General features: G+C 48.0%; 1 non-coding gene across 1 annotated transcript; it reads left to right on the forward strand.

The window, feature by feature from the left end:
• The first annotated feature begins 17,661 nt into the window (after window positions 1-17,661).
• Window positions 17,662-17,781, forward strand: LOC144122285 (U5 spliceosomal RNA). The gene has a single exon (XR_013312889.1). It is a non-coding gene; the product is annotated as a U5 spliceosomal RNA (small nuclear RNA).
• The last annotated feature ends 215 nt before the right edge of the window (window positions 17,782-17,996 follow it).

Consider the following 17,996-nt stretch of genomic DNA (forward strand, 5'->3'; position numbering starts at 1 on the left):
TTGAAACACAATCGAGCGGTCCGGTCAGCCAACCGTGAACCGGTGGCTCGTTGAGCTGCTGCTCGGCCAGGTGTGCGGACCTGATATAGAAATGGAGTGTGCTTTTTCCAAGCGACGCTGAAGCCCGTGCATGGGTATGAACGGGTACTGCTGCTCTGATGGAATATGACCGTATTATGTCGTGCTACTTTCGATTCGACGTGGGGCGTTCTGCGTCGTACACGCTGTACGTTTGAGGCGTGGTGTATATTTGGTGGTGGACTAAGAGTACAAAATACACGCTAACTGAAATTTTCTGCCTCCCTCAAGACTTGAACAAAAATCATCGACTGTAAAATAGGTTTATCGCAACCACTCTATACGCCTTTTGTAATTTCCAGCTACGTTGGACTAGATAATATGATTAGCCGAGAAGCGGTTACGCGCATTACCATTTTTTGAGGCTGAGGCTATCTGGAGGTTACCTGCAACGCATGCGAGCATTTATGCTAGTTTTCTTGTAGGCAAGGAGCAGAAATTTAGCTATCTTAAGAGGTTAAAGTGCGTCTATAGAGCGCAGGAACGATGTGGCAAGTCAAGGGATTATGTCATTGTGTCTCCGCAAACTTCACAATGCAAAAGGCGTGCCCGGCTCCGGAATTTCTGCGGGGATCGAACTACTCGCTAGTACTGTCATGAACTGTTTTTAGGTCTCGTTTCTTGTTTTTTTTTAGTTCAGTAGAAATATTTTTGCGATCATTTCTTCGTTTTTCTTCATCGCGATTGATCTAAGAGTGCAACAGCACCCCATACATCACTCCCCCCCCCCCCCCCCTTTCCTTAAAGAAGAATACGAGAACCTGTACGGTCGCAACCTTCTTTAACAAGCGTTTCCCAGTAGAAGCAACAACTTGCACAGTTCCACATCACACTACATCAATGCTGACAGGAGCTAACCAGAGGCAGTGGAAAAACGACAGTGTCAAGGCCATGCGCACGGCGCAAGCGTTTAATGCGGGTGCCACGTGATGGAAGCGAAAGCGGGGCCCCATTTCCCGTTGCTGCCAACACAAAACATGTCTTGTCTCCCGTGATGTGTCCATTAGTCATTTGCTGACTCTCCAACGCCTTGGTGACGCATATTATGGACAAAAGAAATGTCAGGAAGGATCGACAAGGAAGTAAGCACGGGCGCAGCAGATGTGCAATGTACGTATAAGCAGTGTTATCTGAGCGGCAATAGAGTACTCAAGCAAGGTCAACAAAACACTGAGAAAAACAAGGTTTCTCGATTGTATTCCGGAGAGATAACCCCCCTAGCCATATGGCAGTTCCACGAGGCTGTTGTATGATGTGTTCGCAATACTACACAAGCACCCCACTAACAACCTTTTCTCGCTAATGCGAGCTCTCTAATGTGGTACTTAAGCCTAATGCGTCTCGTGGGAAAACGAACTGAGAAAACGGAGCACGTATCAGCAATTTTCATTTCGTTCCGCTCGTAAGCCTTTCACTTGCTCCAATCAGTGGTCCGCTCCCAGTGACTACTGTATACGTTGTCCGCTTAGCGGTGCCTTGAGACAGCCTTCGTTGACGGTGTGTTTTCGTTTTTATTTTAAGGCCTTCTTTTCTTGACGCCAATGCTGGTGGGCTGCAGTCTACGGATGCTGGTACCGCTCTACACTGGCAACGCTCGCATAAATACGCATTTATTCCCTTAATATGCCGGCGCTTTTTTTTTTTCATTCCCCGCGCTGTGAGATGAGCTCGTCGGCGAGCATTCCCGAGTTGGTCAAGAGAACAGGTGGGTGTTGAAAATTTGACTTAGCACGATGTTCGAAAAGCGGCAAACGTATGAAAGGAGTTTAAAGAACAACAGGATGAGACCTTCCGAACGCACCGATCGGTCTTGCTGTCACAAAAATTTTTCACCATAGTGCCGACTGTCAACGCCTCTTCCTTTTTGTTCGCTTACTGTTCTGTGGGCACTGTTTATGTTTATTTCGTTTTAAATACAATTTCACATGCCAGACTAGGGCTCCCTCTCTGTGTATGCAGTACGCCCTTATTAATAAAATGCCAGAGAGACTGCTGTGTATTGCTAGGATGCCACACAAAAGCGTAAAGCGTAGCTGATCATAATTCCTCAGTGCCGACATTATTGCGTAGAAGGGAGGAACGTCATCCACCACAATGATTTCAGTATAGCTTTGTGTCAGAGCACATACATTTCGGCCTGCAGGCAGAGGCGAATGCGTTTTGATGAAGGCGATGTGCATGATCATCCTTGCCATCAGATTTTGGCGCCCGGTAAAGAACTTCCACGTAGTCGACAACATGGCAGTGTCCACCACAACGATATGCCTGTATGTCTTGATATGTGTTTAGTAGCACACTGGCAGCTTTTGCACGAAAAAAATATAAAATTCCGAGTGGCAGAAGTCGTGAATGGACGTAAGATGAGCTTGCTTCTGTTCTCGATGTACAGTCGACTGCAAACGCTCACGGGTTGTGTGTTCACCGAAAATCGATTAATTGTGACTCTGCGTCAAGACCTGCAGTCTCCTGTAAATGTTCTGGTATAATTCTTTTTTTCACGCCCTCATCCTGGAAACTTATAGCACCAACCATCCAAGAAGCTCCAATATGAAAGACAACACATTATTCCCATTCAACCAGCAGGTGCACATTACGTATAGAACCGCACTAGACCTACTTTTCGACTAAAAATAATCAGAAGATGCATATTTGAAATGGGACCCGTTCTCCCGCCCAGACCACCACCTTCTAGAGTAATGCAAAAATACGCCCCTCAGAACCTCAACCGATAATCACTCCATAACGGTTTGTGATGCACACTATTCAGTTTGCTCTAGAATAGCTTTCCTCTGGGCGTTAATGCACGTGAGACGTTCTCAGCTTCAATGCAGGAATAAAACCATAATTCGTTTTTCTGTGCAAGAACTGACTATCTCTTTAACATTGAAGCTAAACAAGCACGGCGACAGAAGCGAGTCACAGCGGTCTGCGGCTACAGCCTCTGATCAGACTTCTCATCCTGCACTCTAGCTTACTGTATGGTTATCGAGGCTGTCCGAAAAATCCTGTTAACATCCGTAAATTTCGAATCGTGCAGCCCAGTCGGCACTATCATCATAACTTGATTCCTAACATACATATAAGCCCCGAGAAAACTGCGTTTTGTGTCGACACAAATTTTTTAAACCATAACACACTAAGGGATCTCTATCATTTTCAGGCGCTGTGGGAAGAAAACTTCTAATTTTCAGATTTTTGGGCGGTGTATGCAACGAATTCTCTATAAAAAGTCGGCATCCTCTGATAAATAATTATGCAATTCCTGCCAGGTCCTCTCATATTCACGATGTCACTCAAACTACTACCAAGGTCTCAATTGCACTTCTTTCGACTGATTCCTGCCATATGAAGACATTCTGCAAGCTAATCCGGCAATGTTGGGCAGTTTAAAGCATTCATGCTTGTAAAACAAAAAAAACTCGAAACACTCAATCAATGGCGCCGTTTGAGAGCTGCCGTAAAACACGAAGGTGCACACAAGTTTCAGAAATGTCTGACTCATATCTGGGTTGATGTGCTTCTACACATAAATGCACGTCTCAACATAATTTGCTGCGTCCACATTAGAGGACATTGCCTCTTGCATGCGATGAATATTACAGTATTCAGTACGCGTTAACAAATGTGGACTTAAGCTTAATAAATCGCGCTTACCTGCAACTACTAACATGTTCCTGGTAAGCCCATTACCGCAGTTCGGATAATTTTTCTTCCCTGAACACTTCTCCAACGACAAGCCACTGAGACAGCCACGTACCCAGTAATTTTTTTCCGGGCGGGGCCTTAGGCAGTTGTATAGGGCGAAGCCCCGTGGGGGGGGGGGGGGGGGGGGGGGGGTATACCGCGATTTCGAGAGGGGGCCTGGCCCCCTCGACCCTCCTTCGAATACGTCCCTGCAGTGAGATAAGCCGTTATGAGCAAAGATTCCTATCTTCATTTCATTTCGCCCAGGGGTTCCGGACTGGCAGCCTAATCAAGTTTAGCCAGCAGCCCCAGTTTTGAAGCCAAAGGTGTCTCTTACCGTTTTAAGCGTCAGCTATGCTCGGTGTAACATACAACGCAATCACATGCTGCGAAACAGGAACCCTTACGTGATATCACCCTCGCTGTTACCCAGTCTCGTTGTATCCTTTGTATTTGTTCGTACTCGTCAATAGTCCGTTCGCTTACCGAAGTGTTGTCGTCAGACCGATAGTATGGCACCTCATGCGACGGCTCGAGGTCAAAGCCCCACGGTCCGGCATTCTTGACCCTTCTAATTTTGTCGCAGGATTGCCGCGGCACTATTTGGGCTCACAAAACTCGCTCAGTCGGTCCTTGTGCATACATTAATCATTTTCTACGTTCCTTGCTTCTTTTTGTTTCATTTCTACGAGCGGCATCTCATAGGTTTGCTACATATCCAAGAACTGGAGCCGCATTTCGTGTGTTGGCGCCACGCTGTCAGGCATTACTCTTCGATCTGTCTTAGTACAGATATTAGCGAATAGTTTTACGTTGTTCTCATCTGACACACGTTTTAGGTGAGCATTACACGCACCACATATATCACGAAAGTGGAAAGATGCTTGGGTTGCGTGCATCGGTAAGAATTTCTGTTTAGAGAAATTTTGTGAACATCAGATGGATGGATTTCATGGGGAGAAGTATAAGCCCGAGCTAAAGGTAATTTATTATTAGGCTAGTGCACTTAATTGCAGGTGTGTGTGTGTGCTCCAGATGAAGCAAGCTCCGAGAGCCCTTTCGAAGTCACTACTCTGGGCACCGAAAGAAATATTCATGGCATCATTATGGAGGGCAGCGGAATGAAGGTGCGTGAGGGGTGATGGTACTGTAGACATCTCAAAGCAAAGAGCCCCAGAAAGTGCGCAGATCCGCAGGAGTTTCTGGGATGACTTATGACCGCGGGAGAAAAACATCGATTCACCACAACACCCCCGAGTCAGAGCGGTAGTCAGAGCAGCATATTTTCTCCTACGTTTTCAGACGCCTCAAAGTGCGTACACTTTAAAGTTTATTCAGACGGCGGACCATGTATCTGTTTGGCCCGCGGACCAGGCACTAAGTGTCGTCCCACTTGCGGTCTGTGTGGTCTGCGCCAGGTCTGCGAACCCCAGCGGGTGCGAAAGACGAGAGATTTTTCTGGCGGCCGACAGCGGACCTTTGGCAGCCATGCTTGTGAACGTATCACAGCGAGACGCCGCGGGCGCATACAGAGTCCCCTTATCTCCACCTGCTCGTGACGTCAAGTGCTAGGCAATGATACATCTTACTTTGTAGGCCTATTCTGTGCGGTCAACACCAGGTCCATGGTCTACCAGAACAGTGGTCCATGGTCTAGATGCACCTTTAACGAGCGCCGAAAGCCCAGTTGAAGTACGCATCGCGCGCCCAGTACATTGCACATGTCTGTCTTTGTGTTTCAAAATTAGGCCCCGTCAGAATAGACAGAGCCTCAGAACAATTAGCATATAAGCTCATTAGAGTTCCCCTACCCACGGTGATCTTTAGCAAAATGTGGAAGATTAATGCGGGCACACGAGGAGAGGCCTGTGCAAAAGTTCACACGACCACTGAACGTATAGTGACGGCACCAGAGCGTAGACCGTCTTAGAGCGACTTATGATTTTCTTTCGAGGCAAAACTTGCGCTGTATTTGGTAACCTGCAATTATTCGATGCTCTCCAGCCTAAGAAGAAGGTTTTAAAAATGTATCCTGTTAACTGAATCATAAAAGGTCTGCTTGTGTTAAAGCTGTGCAGTAAAGTGTTTTGCATGTAATCATCGCTATTAGCTCTGTCGGTGCAGTCGTGACCGTGGCAACGACCTGGAAGCCCGCAATAATGGTGTCTGTTGTCTGACTTGCCTTGCACCTACTGTGGGAACCGGTTGCATTTCAAGCAAAAGAACAGCATGGTACGCCGATCGCGTTTTTCCATCTAGCGATTAATTAGTTGCATTAACTTACAGCCGGTTTTAACCTACTCACAAACCACTATTTGTTGTGCAGTCCTTTGCCTTCTCAGAATATGCGAGCGTATCTGGCATAACCTTCGTTTCAGATAACGGTCCACAATTTGTGGGCGCCGTTTTTCGCGAGTTTCTGGCACGAAACAACGTAAAGCAACTCACAACAGCCCTTATCACCCACAATCGAATGGTTTAGCCGAAAGAGCTGTGCGCACGCTCAAGGAAGGGGCTAAAGAAAAACCCTGGAAAAGACCTGGAAATGCGTATAGCTCGGTTTTTGTTCCGATATCGCCGAACGCCTGTTAAGCATGCAAGTCGCCCGCGGAACACTTATTCGGCTACCAGATAAGAACAAAGATGGATTGCATCACGCCCGGTGAGAAGTCGGCAGAAAGCCAGCGAAGAGTAGGTGCGACTAAATTGGATGTGGGAGAAACCGGTCTGGATGCGCAGTTTCGGAGCAGGTCGCAGGTGGATTCCAGGATCAAGAAGAACAGCGCGAAAAGACAAGGACCACAGGAAGATACACAAAGACAAGCGCTGACTTTCAACTAAAGATTTATAAATCTTTAGTTGAAAGTCAGCGCTTGTCTTTGTGTATCTTCCTGTGGTCCTTGTCTTTTCGCGCTGTTCTTCTTGAACATGGCATACCAACTCGCCCAAGCATCAATCCTAACGGGATTCCAGGAGTAGTGCATGGTCAACAGGGCTCCAGGATGGTCTCCGTTGACTCGGAGCAAGGTCTTCAGCGGCGGCACTTGGACCAACTGAGACGTCGGACTGAATCAGAAGAAAGAGCCCCTGGAGAAGTTGGCAAGCGGGAACCTGCGGACGACGCTCCGACCACGTCGCAAGATAGCCCAGAAGCATCCGGGACGGAAACTGGCCCGCCTGGTTTGCGAAGATCAACCAGACAGCGACGGCCACCTGTACGCTTTCCTCTTTAAGGGGGGAGAGATGATGCGTCGTCGGCAAACCTTGGCTTGACCACGTGATCACAACGTCACCTCACCGGCGGGCTATAAAAGTGGCTGCCTGAATAAATCGTTCCTTCTTGTTGTGTCATTCCTGCGTGATGCTATATTGCAGTAAATGTACCTCTCCTGGCTCTGAAGAGTGCATGCTTTTGGCGTTCTGGGAGGCTTTCTGTGCCGAGACAACAAAGTCTTCCGCCTCTTCTAGTGTAAGCTTCCGTTGAGTCAGTAAGTGTCGCCGGACGTCTTCATCTTGCACACCGCACACAATTCTGTCCCGTAACATGCGCTCCAGTGACGTTCCGAAGTTGCACTTCTCCGCTAGCCGCCTAATTTCCGCAATGAAGTCCTGGGCAGACTCCCCGTCTTTTTGCGAGCGCCTGAAGAAAGCATAACTTGCAGCGATCTCGTTAACTTGCGGAGCATAGTGGTCTTCCAAATGCTGGACGACTTCTTGGTAACTCAGCTCATTCACTTGTTTTGGATGACACCGCCCCTGCACCACTCGCACCGCACTGTCTGTGAGCGAAGCTATGAGCAGCGCTCGCTTCTTCGTTGGTTCCGCGATGCTATGGGCTTCGAAGTAAGCCTCCAGCCGAACACGATACGTAGGCCACGTACCTTCTGCATCCGTGAATTCCGGTGGCCGCCCGGCACTCATTCTTGCGCACGTAAGTTCGCCTAGCGCCGGCGCGCTATCTCGTCGCTACTGCAATATAGCATCACGCAGGAATGACACAACAAGAAGGAACGATTCATTCAGGCAGCCCCTTTTATAGCCCGCCGGTGAGGTGACGTTGTGATCACGTGGTCAAGCCAAGGTTTGCCGACGACGCATCAGTATGCCCTTCCAAGTATTATGGCATTGTATAGTTGTCACAGTGTTTGTTACTCTGACTTATCCTGATAACGTCATCTCTTATTCCGTAAGTATTTATGACTCTGTTTTGCTTTCATGCTCCCCATCTATGTAATACTCTGCTGGGCCTTTAGGGTACTTCTATAAATAAATAAATGAATAAATATTGTACAGGCATGTCCTTTGTTCATGCTGTGGTTCAGTGCTGCCAGTAGCACCTTCCACAGATTGTGCCAAAAAGTTACATGCCACTATGCAAGTGACAGGAACGATTTTCGACCCGTGGGCTAAACTTCAAATGCATTGATGCTGCTTTCGAAACGCCAAGAAAGTGCTTTTTCACTACTCAAGGCATAGCTTCGAAGCATTCCGAGTAGAAGACATGTTACAGAGCAACTTATCCGTAGATGGCCCTAAATATACGAAAGAAAATATTAAACCAATAAGATACACGAACTAAAGTGATAGCCTTCAGCTTACATGGAAGCGTTCTGTTCAGGAATAAAGAAATCATCACGAACAAGTGAAAAGAGGGCAATAATAATGACTAAGAACGTTGAGAACGTTAGGAGCGAGAACAATGAAGCAGGCGCGAATAGCGGGCTGAATAGGTGGCAAATCTTACATGCGTGCCCGATTTACAAGAATCAACGCGATTTGTACAAGCTACATGTTCTTGGCAGCTCTGAAGTGTACTCAGGACTTTTTAATATTGCGATAAGTAATTTAATCAATTAATAATAAATCTGTATTTTTTAAGGGCTGATATTAGGGTGGAGATCAAAAAAGGTAGTTTGTGTGTTGGAGCGTTCATCAACAAAAAAATCTTGCTCGTACAAGCTATGTTACTCAAGGTTTGCTTGTTTGTTTGTTTGCATGCTTGTTTGTTAATTGTCTGCTTGCTTGCTTGTTTCTTTCTTTCTTTCTTTCTTTCTTTCTTTCTTTCTTTATTCCTTTCTTCCTTTGTTTGTTTGTTTGTTTGTTTATAACTACCTATAGCGATCACTGCATAGCTCTTATTGGTTATTATAGCTTAGAGCTATAATAAGGCAGCCGGAGTCATCAAGCATCTCGAGGGCTTCAAAAGCTTTACAGGCGCTGATGATGGTGGTTGCAGAAAACCTTTCAACACGGTGTTGCTACGGGCAGCTAAAAGACCCATAATCGGTACAAGCTCCAACAGCACGGCAGTAAGATTCGTTAAAGAACAACAAGGGCTTTGAACAGGTGTTTTTTTTCTTTGTTTTCCTTTTTCCCCTGAGGATCTTCGATTTCGAGGTGTAGACAGCGCTTGAGAAATACTGCGCCGATACGCGCAATCTTTCTGAAAACAATGATCGCTGAAAAAGTGACAACTAAAAGCGAGCCACGTGCCGATAAAATTTATGACATGACGAGTATACTCGGCAACGCTTTAAAGGAAAGCGGGCCCCCGGGGAAGACAATGCCCGCATTTCGCAACGCACGGATTTGAGGACTCGTCAAAAAGAACCCAGCTCGTAAAAAAGAAAACCTAGGGTTGTCTTTTCTTTTTAGCACTTTCATAACTTGTTAAAACAGCAGCTGGGAGAAGTAATGACCTATCGAGCGGGAGGTAAATCAAAAAAGAAAAAGGCGGACAACTGGAGGAGTGGCGCTGCGCTGAAGAACAGCGATAAAATAATGCAATGCAGAGATGAACAAGAAAGAGGCCAACATTATGTCCTGACAGCTGTTCGGTATGTCAAGTGTGGCGGCGCATCAATAGGCTCGGCTGGCTTGAAACCTGTCGACTTCGCTAAAAAAGAAAGAAGTAAACAAAGAGGAATAGAGGAAAGTAGGTGGTATAACAGCTGAACGTTTGCACAAACACAGAACCTGAGCGAAAGGAAGGTGGCCGGCCGGTCTAAAGAGAGCTGCTCCGCAACTGAAAATATGGCTAAGCCGTGCACAGAGTACGGCGGAGAAAAGCGGCAGTACAGTACAGTATTGAGTGGGTCCCACGGGATCTGCTCACCTATCAAAGCCAGGCAGATTTAGCGACCCGCCTTGCGAATACAAACTCATCACCGTTTCGACTTCTTCATTTGGACAATTTTACCCTCCTTTCATCAAGAAAGGAACTCCTCCAGCGCCGCACACGTGCTCTCATCCCTCCGTGTGCGGTAACCCTCCCCCGCAGTCTTACCCGTGCAGAGGAGGTTGCGCTTAGGAGGATCAGGGTCGGGGTTGTCCTCACACCAGCCATCACTCGGAAGTGGCCTTAGTATCGAGAATTGTTTCCTCGGCCAGGGTGTCCGGTATGTAAACACGAGGACATTGAGGCCGACATTCATCACTTACTTTGGGACTGCCCAGCTCTGAAGCCTACAAGGATCCGGCACCTGATGGTAGCAGGTCTTTCACCAAGCAACCCTTCTTCATACATTGCCTGGACGCAGGGACCATACCATCGTTATCTACTGGACTTCATCAAATCAGCTAACCTTTTTCCATTGATTTAATCTCTACTACATCATTCATCACACCTTCACACATCATTGATGCCCTGGGCAATAAATTTCGCTTTAAAAAAAAGCGGCGTACAACGAGTGTGGAGCACTGCTAGAAAATATCCATCCGCAAGATGTACCATTTTCATCTGTCAGATAACATTTCCTAAGTGTACGAAGGGGGTTTAGCACCCTCTGCAGAAAATTGCACGAAAGTGGCCCATGAGTACGTGTTCATGGGTTGAAATATAAAGCTTTTACTAAAATTCTTGTGTTTATCTCGTCGTCATCATCATCATCGTCATCAGCCTGACTACATCCACAATAGGACAAGCGGCTCGCTCATATCGCTCCAATGAACCCTGTCCTGAGCCAGCTGCGGCCACCTTATCCTTGCCATTTTCTTAATCTCATCCACTCAACTAACTTTCGGCCGCCCCCTGCTACGCTTGTCTTCTCTTAGTATCCAGTACTTTACCCTTAACGGTCATCGGTTATCTTGGCTTCCCATTACATGACCTGACCATTTGTTCTTGATTTCAAATGGGATGTCGTTAACTCTTGTTTATTCCCCGATTCGATGTGCTCTCTTCCTGCGTGTTTCCGCTCTTTATATCATTTTCCCTTGCATAGCTCATGCGTTGTCCCCAATTCAAGTTTAACCATTTTCTTTAGCCTCCACGTTTCTGCCCGAGAGGTCAATACCGGTAAAATACACCTGTTGTGTACTTTCCTCTCAAGGGTTATCGGTAAACTGTCTTTCATGGCCTGAGAGTACTTTTTTTAGCACTAAACGTGGGTCTTCTATACGAAAAATCTCTCCCGTTATATGTTGCTTCTGCCCGCCATATATGGTAGGCGATGTACTAACTTCTATAATGTGAGAAATGGGGAATAATAGCTTGACAATCATTATTGTGCACCAATAAAAGCGTGGTCTGTTCAAGTGTACGCGGCTGTAAACAAACAGTGCTTGCCAAAAGTAGCCACGCTGCAAGGTTTGTTTCTTATGGTGTATAGTGCAGTCGTTGCGGCTTACCTAAAGAACAAAACGCTTACAAAAGGGAGGAAAAGGGTTCTTCTTACCTTACCTTACCTTACCTTCCTTCACCTCACCTCACCTCACCTTACCTTACCTTAAGGGTTCTTCTTAACTGTGGAAGGCATAGGTGTTCCTCATTGCGACCCCAAAGCAAGCCATGAACCTGATTATTTATGGCAACGGTGGTTAAGGCCCGTTGTTTCCCATCATTCCAGAAAAATCGCGGATTTGAGCATATTTCAAGAAACTGCGTGTTAGCTATCACATTCTCCTTTTTTTATTCCGTTGTCATGATTGTAGTCACTAGGAACGTCAGTATGACGGAAAAGTGACTTTTTTTTACCTTATTTATATGAATATAACGCGAGATAGATGTTTGAGAACTCGGGAGGATTTTAAGTAAATATATCAAACTATTCTCGCCAACCATAGGCCGAGGGTTCTCCAAAGAAACTCAGACGGCACACTAAAATAGAGACGTGGCAGATACGACGACTTTATTTACGAGCCAATGTTCAGATGCGCGCGCCACAAGAGAGCGAACCAAAGTCTCCGATACACTTTAATGCACGCAGCCTTCCACGCAGTAACAGCCTCCATGACCGCCGGGCCCGCGCTATTTCGAGCCGCCCAGTCCTGCTTCCGTTCGCCTTTTGTTTCCTTATCTACTCAGCTCGTTCAGTGCCTTGTCTTTCTCAACGACCCACACTGATTTCTTTCCATATCCATAGCCACCTTTTTCTGCACACATGCAGGCTGCGCGCTTTGCCCCAGGGTCTTTAAAAAAGCTGGCTTCCCCTGGAGGCTTTAAAAGCCCGGTGGCGAAGATTCCTTCAGGTACCCTGAAAATCTCGGGAAAAAAAGTTGGCACTGCATTCGTAGCTTGGATATGAATATAAATCAATGTGCATTTTTAGTAATTATCTGATGTCTCTAACGGAGTTTCGCGGATTATTTGTTCTTAATTCGCAGAATTTAATATTTTCCGCCGCAGAAGGTTAGGGGCTTTAATGACAGTGCATGCAGCAGGCGAGTATTAGGCTACGTTAAGGCAGCACTGGAGTCTAAATTTATGCGCTTTATAGGGCGGACAAACGGCCGGAGCTGCCCATAACTGCTTGAAGTCAACGCTTGACTGCAGGTCTTCATAATACGGCGATGTTTCTCAGTCCTTTTAGGGCAAAATCACTTCTAGCCGCACTCACCGGGTTTCAGTGGTGTCCGTCTGTGTGAAGCCTCTCAGTAACCAGAGCCTCCACAAGACCCTGAGCCGGTTGTAGGATGTCAAACTTCGACGCCGCAAAAGACGCGGTGATCCAGAACAAGTGCTTTGTATGCGGAGCAACACATTCCGACAATCAACCAGCAAAACTGGCTATGGAGGAGACGGTTTCCACATCTACACCGCCAGTCGCGGAGGAGGCCGCCATCGCTGCTGTCATCGCCTTTACAGTGGCTACTACCATATAAAGCGACTCGAAGTTGGCGATGAGGAACTTCGCCAGGGGCAGGGTCTCTGGTCCCGCCGCGCAAATGCTTACAGAAATAAGTGACTTACGTCGTCTCGTTAGATATATTGAACTCATATGGGCCCCAGCTCACGCGGGGAATCCGGGAAATGAAGCTGCCGACCAACACGTTCGAGAATTAGCCATTAGCCGGCCGAGCCGTGGCGCAAAGTCAGGAATCGGAAACCTTTCGGTGAGCCACTCATATCATACCACCAACTCACAGCGCATTACAAAGCATAAAGAAGAACAGTCCCACCACCCCATAAAACACTGAGCAGACAACAACAGGGCATGTGGAGACAATTACAGACAGGGACCCTCTCCAACCCAAGCTACATATATAAATTGATAAATAAGGATATCAATTATCTTCCCGTTTTTGTGGTGATAAAGATAACTTCGACCATATGATCTCTTGCCGAGTCCGTAACCCTCCCCCAGAAATCTTGTCTGATCCCTCTGAAGAGGCATGGGATAAGCTAAGGTCCAGCGATGATCCCGACATTCAGTCCAAGGCCGTCGAATGGGCCGGCGTCACCAAAGGTTTCCACGGCATGCGGCACGCTAGCCAACTTGCCTTAATCCCCTGCGCTTATGTGCAATAAAGTTTCGTGTGCAGTAAATTTTCGCTTATGTGCAATATATTTCATAAATTTGTCCGAATTTTCAATTTATTAGGACGCTTGTGAACTCACAGCATTTTTTAAGTTGAAGATTTTTAAGGTGGGTGAAGCGACTAATTTCATAGAAATAAAACAGAATTTATGTCAAACTGCCTCTACAGCACCCGGCCGTCCTTTTGTTGCAGATTCGAGCATGTTTAAAACTGTAGGCTCCAGGTGTTCCTGTTCTTGCTTCAGCCAACGGCCGCTCGATTCTGCTTCGAACTAGTTCAGCTTAGAGTCACTGGAAAGCTTCCACTGACTCTAGTCCAGCTATCGGTCTGCGTTATCGGCTCGCTATCGGCTCGAAACGGGAAAAATCCCAACCGCACGATAAACGCACGCGTGAGAGGGAACACCTGGCTATCGTATTCTGCTTTGTGCAGCTGCTGAGGCGGTGGCACCGTAACCGAGACTAATACAACATTTTAAATGCGATAACATAACTGGAAGCGGTGAGTGACTTAAGCGATGTGTGTGTGTGTGGTCCTTCAGCGTCACACAAAGAGAAAAATTCCCGAAAACAAAGTTCCACTGCTCGGGTTCGAACCCAGAAATTTCTCGTGGGAAGAGACTACGGAACCTCATGCCCACGACGAGTTTTGTAGCGATAGCTACATTGCGGTAGCATTTCGGGCCTTAAGCGTGGCGGCGCCACCACGCCGTGGCTGCGCCGCCACGCTGTCACGTGGTTGGCCACGCGGTGCGGAGCAGCTGCCGGCGGCGCGGTGCCGTGACTGATCACGTGGTTCGTCACCTGGTTGGTCACGTGACCAGCCACGTGGTGCGGAGCAGCTGCCGCCGCGCCGGCGAAACCAAGCTGCCACAGCAGTGCGCAGCAGTGCCCCGCCGCGGTGGCTCAGTGGTTAGGGCGCTCGACTACTGATCCGGAGTTCCCGGGTTCGAACCCGACCGCGGCGGCTGCGTTTTTATGGAGGAAAAACGCTAAGGCGCCCGTGTGTTGTGCGATGTCAGTGCACGTTAAAGATCCCCAGGTTGTCGAAATTATTCCGGAGCCCTCCACTACGGACCTATTTGTTCCTCTCTTCTTTCACTCCCTCCTTTATCCCTTCTCTTACGGCGCGGTTCAGGTGTCCAACGATATATGAGACAGATGCTGCGCCATTTCCTTTCCACCAAAAACCAATTATTATTATTATTAGAACCCCGACCAGTTCAAATTTAATTGTTTGAGTGCCAGCCCACGCAGGCAACCCCGGCAACGAAGTGGCCCACTCTCTTGCTCGAGCGTACGTCAACCGAGCAGGGCACACAGTTGACCGGGGTAGCGCTAGGGACCGACTCGTCACCTATCATGAAATAACATTCCATTACAGGGAGCAAAGACTCGTCTATCCCCCACTACACATCTCCATCTCTAAAGAACAAAAAACTACCTGGAGACAGCTCCAGGCTCGCACATTCCCTTCACCGGCTTTGTTATCCTTTATCCACCCAGGCCAATACAGACCCGAATGCTCTCTTTGTGGGGCTCCGAGAGCCAACTTTGACCAAATTTTATCTCTCTGCCGAGAATTCCAACCACCATCTCGCTGGAACCTTACGGACAAAGAGGGTTGGGAGATCGCGGTCGCCAGCTCCGAACCGGCCTCACAAATGCGGCTGGTAGAGTGGGCTGGAGAGGTCGCCGAACGTCATGGACTGTTGGCCACCACCCGGGATCAAGAGCCAGACCAACCCTACGGAGTGACTCAGCCATAAGCCTCATCAATAAAGCTTTCACCTACCTGCCAAGTGGGACGAAGATGGAGGAACGCCCAGCGAAACGGAGCGGCGACAGACTGAATTTGCAATTCAACTGAGCAAGTTCCACACGGCAAGCTGCAGCTATCGCGTCACTCCAAGTTTATCCAGAGATAAACCACGGCCAATTTTTTTTCTTTATTAGCAAGTTTTGGCATAGCATATCCATGACAAGTGCCGTGTTGCGGCAAGGCAGCAATAGTGGCGGCGGAAGTTTCAATGACGCCATCTGCGTTGCATACACAAAGTCATCAATAAAATAATTCAAAAATAAAAATAAAATAAAAGAGTTTGAAGAAAAATAAAGTAAAAAGAAAGAAAAGAAACGAAAGGTATTCGAAAAATACCAAAGGAGTCGTTTGTGTAGTCAGCCGCTTTACCTGATAATAATAATAATAATAATAATAATAATAATAATAATAATAATAATAATTGGTTTTTGGGGAAAGGATATGGCGCAGTATCTGTCCCATATCGGCGGACACCTGAACCGCGCCGTAAGGAAAGGGGCAAAGGAGGGAGTGAAAGAAGTGTCGTAGTGGAGGGCTCCGGAATAATTTCGACCACCTGGGGATCTTTAACGTGCACTGACATCGCACAGCACACGGGCGCCTTTGCGTTTCGCCTCCATCGAAAAGCAGCCGCCGCGGTCGGGTTCGAACCCGGGAAGGGAACTCCGGATCAGTAGCCGAGCGCGCTAACCACTGAGCCACCGTGGCGGGTTGCTTTACCTGATTACCTGATTCAATATCTGCTGCGGGTTCTCGGACCCACGATATTAAGCTTATTTTTGGAATATGGCGGAGTGCTTGAAGCACTCTGGCGCGGGTCGGCCCGGTTTAGCACCGCCTCCGGGATCGGCCCTGCAATCTAACGGCCGCGGTACCCCACTAGTGCGGGAAATTCGCTTGCGCATCGAGCGCCTCGCGCAGAGAGGTTGTGCCGTGCGTGCACAGCGGGTGCCCGGTCACTGCGGCATCGCCGGCAACAAAGAAGCTGACGACCTCGCGACCGCTGCACACCAACTACCTGCCAGCGATCTGCCCCTTGCTCTGGAGGACGTGCGTGCGGCCATCCACGACCATCTCCGAAAGCAGCACCCCGACCCACGCATCGCGGGAGGTGAGCGCATCGACAGTGTCACCGGCTGTCGCGCACTTACACGGTCACAACGTGCAATGATCCTCCGCGCGCGCATTGGCTGCGTGTGGCCCGGTGAACGACGGGTGCGTCACGGAATCGCGACGAGTGATGTGTGTCACGGATGCGGTGCAGTGGAAACACTAGAACACCTGCTCCTTCGCTGTTCCGCGTTCGCCGATGCTCGTCGCGATATGCTCGCGGCCTATAGGGCGCAGGGCATACTACCAGACTCCATCAAGACGCTATTGTGGCCGCAGGGCAGTGCGCGCACTCGTGAGCGAACTTTGGTGAGCCTCTGTGCATTCCTCGAACACACGGGCTTGACGTCCCGTCTGTTCTCCGTCAGGTAGTTACACACAGTGACCGAACGCTCCGCGAGTTCTGCCTTGAACGATTAATAACCGGACGCCCCACTCCAGTTGTAACCAACACAGTGCTGTGCGCGTGTGTGATTTAATTCCTCTAAAATTAACTAATCACGCGCACAACCTGGGCACATTTCTTATTGTGTAAATAGTTTGTACATATTACTTCTCCCCCTGTCCTCTATTCCTGTCCCCTCACCTCTTTCATTTCATTTCTCCATTCTGCCTGCTATCCTTTATTTCCGCTGCCGCAGCTCAGGTGCTTCAGTATCGATGGCAGATGCCGGGGCTAGCAAAAATCTTTTCCTTCCTTTTTACTATTATTTTTAATAAAACCACTACCACCACCACCTTTTTACTATTATTTTTAATAAAACCACTACGACCACCACCCGGAGCATAATAATTTAACGCGCGCCTTTTCTTTCCATCTTCACTCTCCTGTCCTCTAACTCTCCTACTTTCAGCACGCGGCGGCGAGCGTGGTTCGGCTTGAGCCAGTAGGCAGGCCCGTGCACTTTCCTTTTCTTTCTTCCTATCAGTAGCAGCAACAGCTGGCGTATTCAAACTTTGCTCTAGCAGAGCATGGCCTCTGATATTTTGTAGAAAATTTGCGCTGCGTTGCCTCGATATCAATAAGGCTATTAAGACTAAATTAACAGACTGATTACTGTCAATATCCTCTTTGAACGAGCTGGTTCAGCATACTCGCAGGTCATTACGAAAGGGGCCAATTTCGCTTCGAGGCAACAGTGCAACCGGCCCTAAAGGAGAGTTCCGTTTGAGGGACGCCGTCCGACGTTGCCACTGGAATGGCAACACTTGCTCTGGTCCCTCCTCATATTACGGATTAATCTTTCGCCTTTTACTAAAGATTACCGTGGGGAAGGATAATGAGCCTACAAGCGAATTTTTGCGAGGCCTTGCCCGTTTGGGCGGGGCCTAATATTGCAATGCAAAAGACAGAACGATCACTCGCGATTGTACAGTTCTCCTGCTGCGCAGGTGGGCGTAAAGGAGCGCAGCAAAGATTTTGAGTGCTGACTGGAGCATAATAATTAGTTGGCTGGATGACTTTCTTTGCGGGGCAATAGCACCGATCTGAGGATCCTAACTCCGCATCGCTTATACACTTCACACCTGCAATCACGGAGCCT

Source organism: Amblyomma americanum, chromosome 2 (genome assembly GCF_052857255.1).
Source record: "Amblyomma americanum isolate KBUSLIRL-KWMA chromosome 2, ASM5285725v1, whole genome shotgun sequence".
Classification (NCBI taxonomy): Eukaryota; Metazoa; Arthropoda; class Arachnida; order Ixodida; family Ixodidae; genus Amblyomma; species Amblyomma americanum.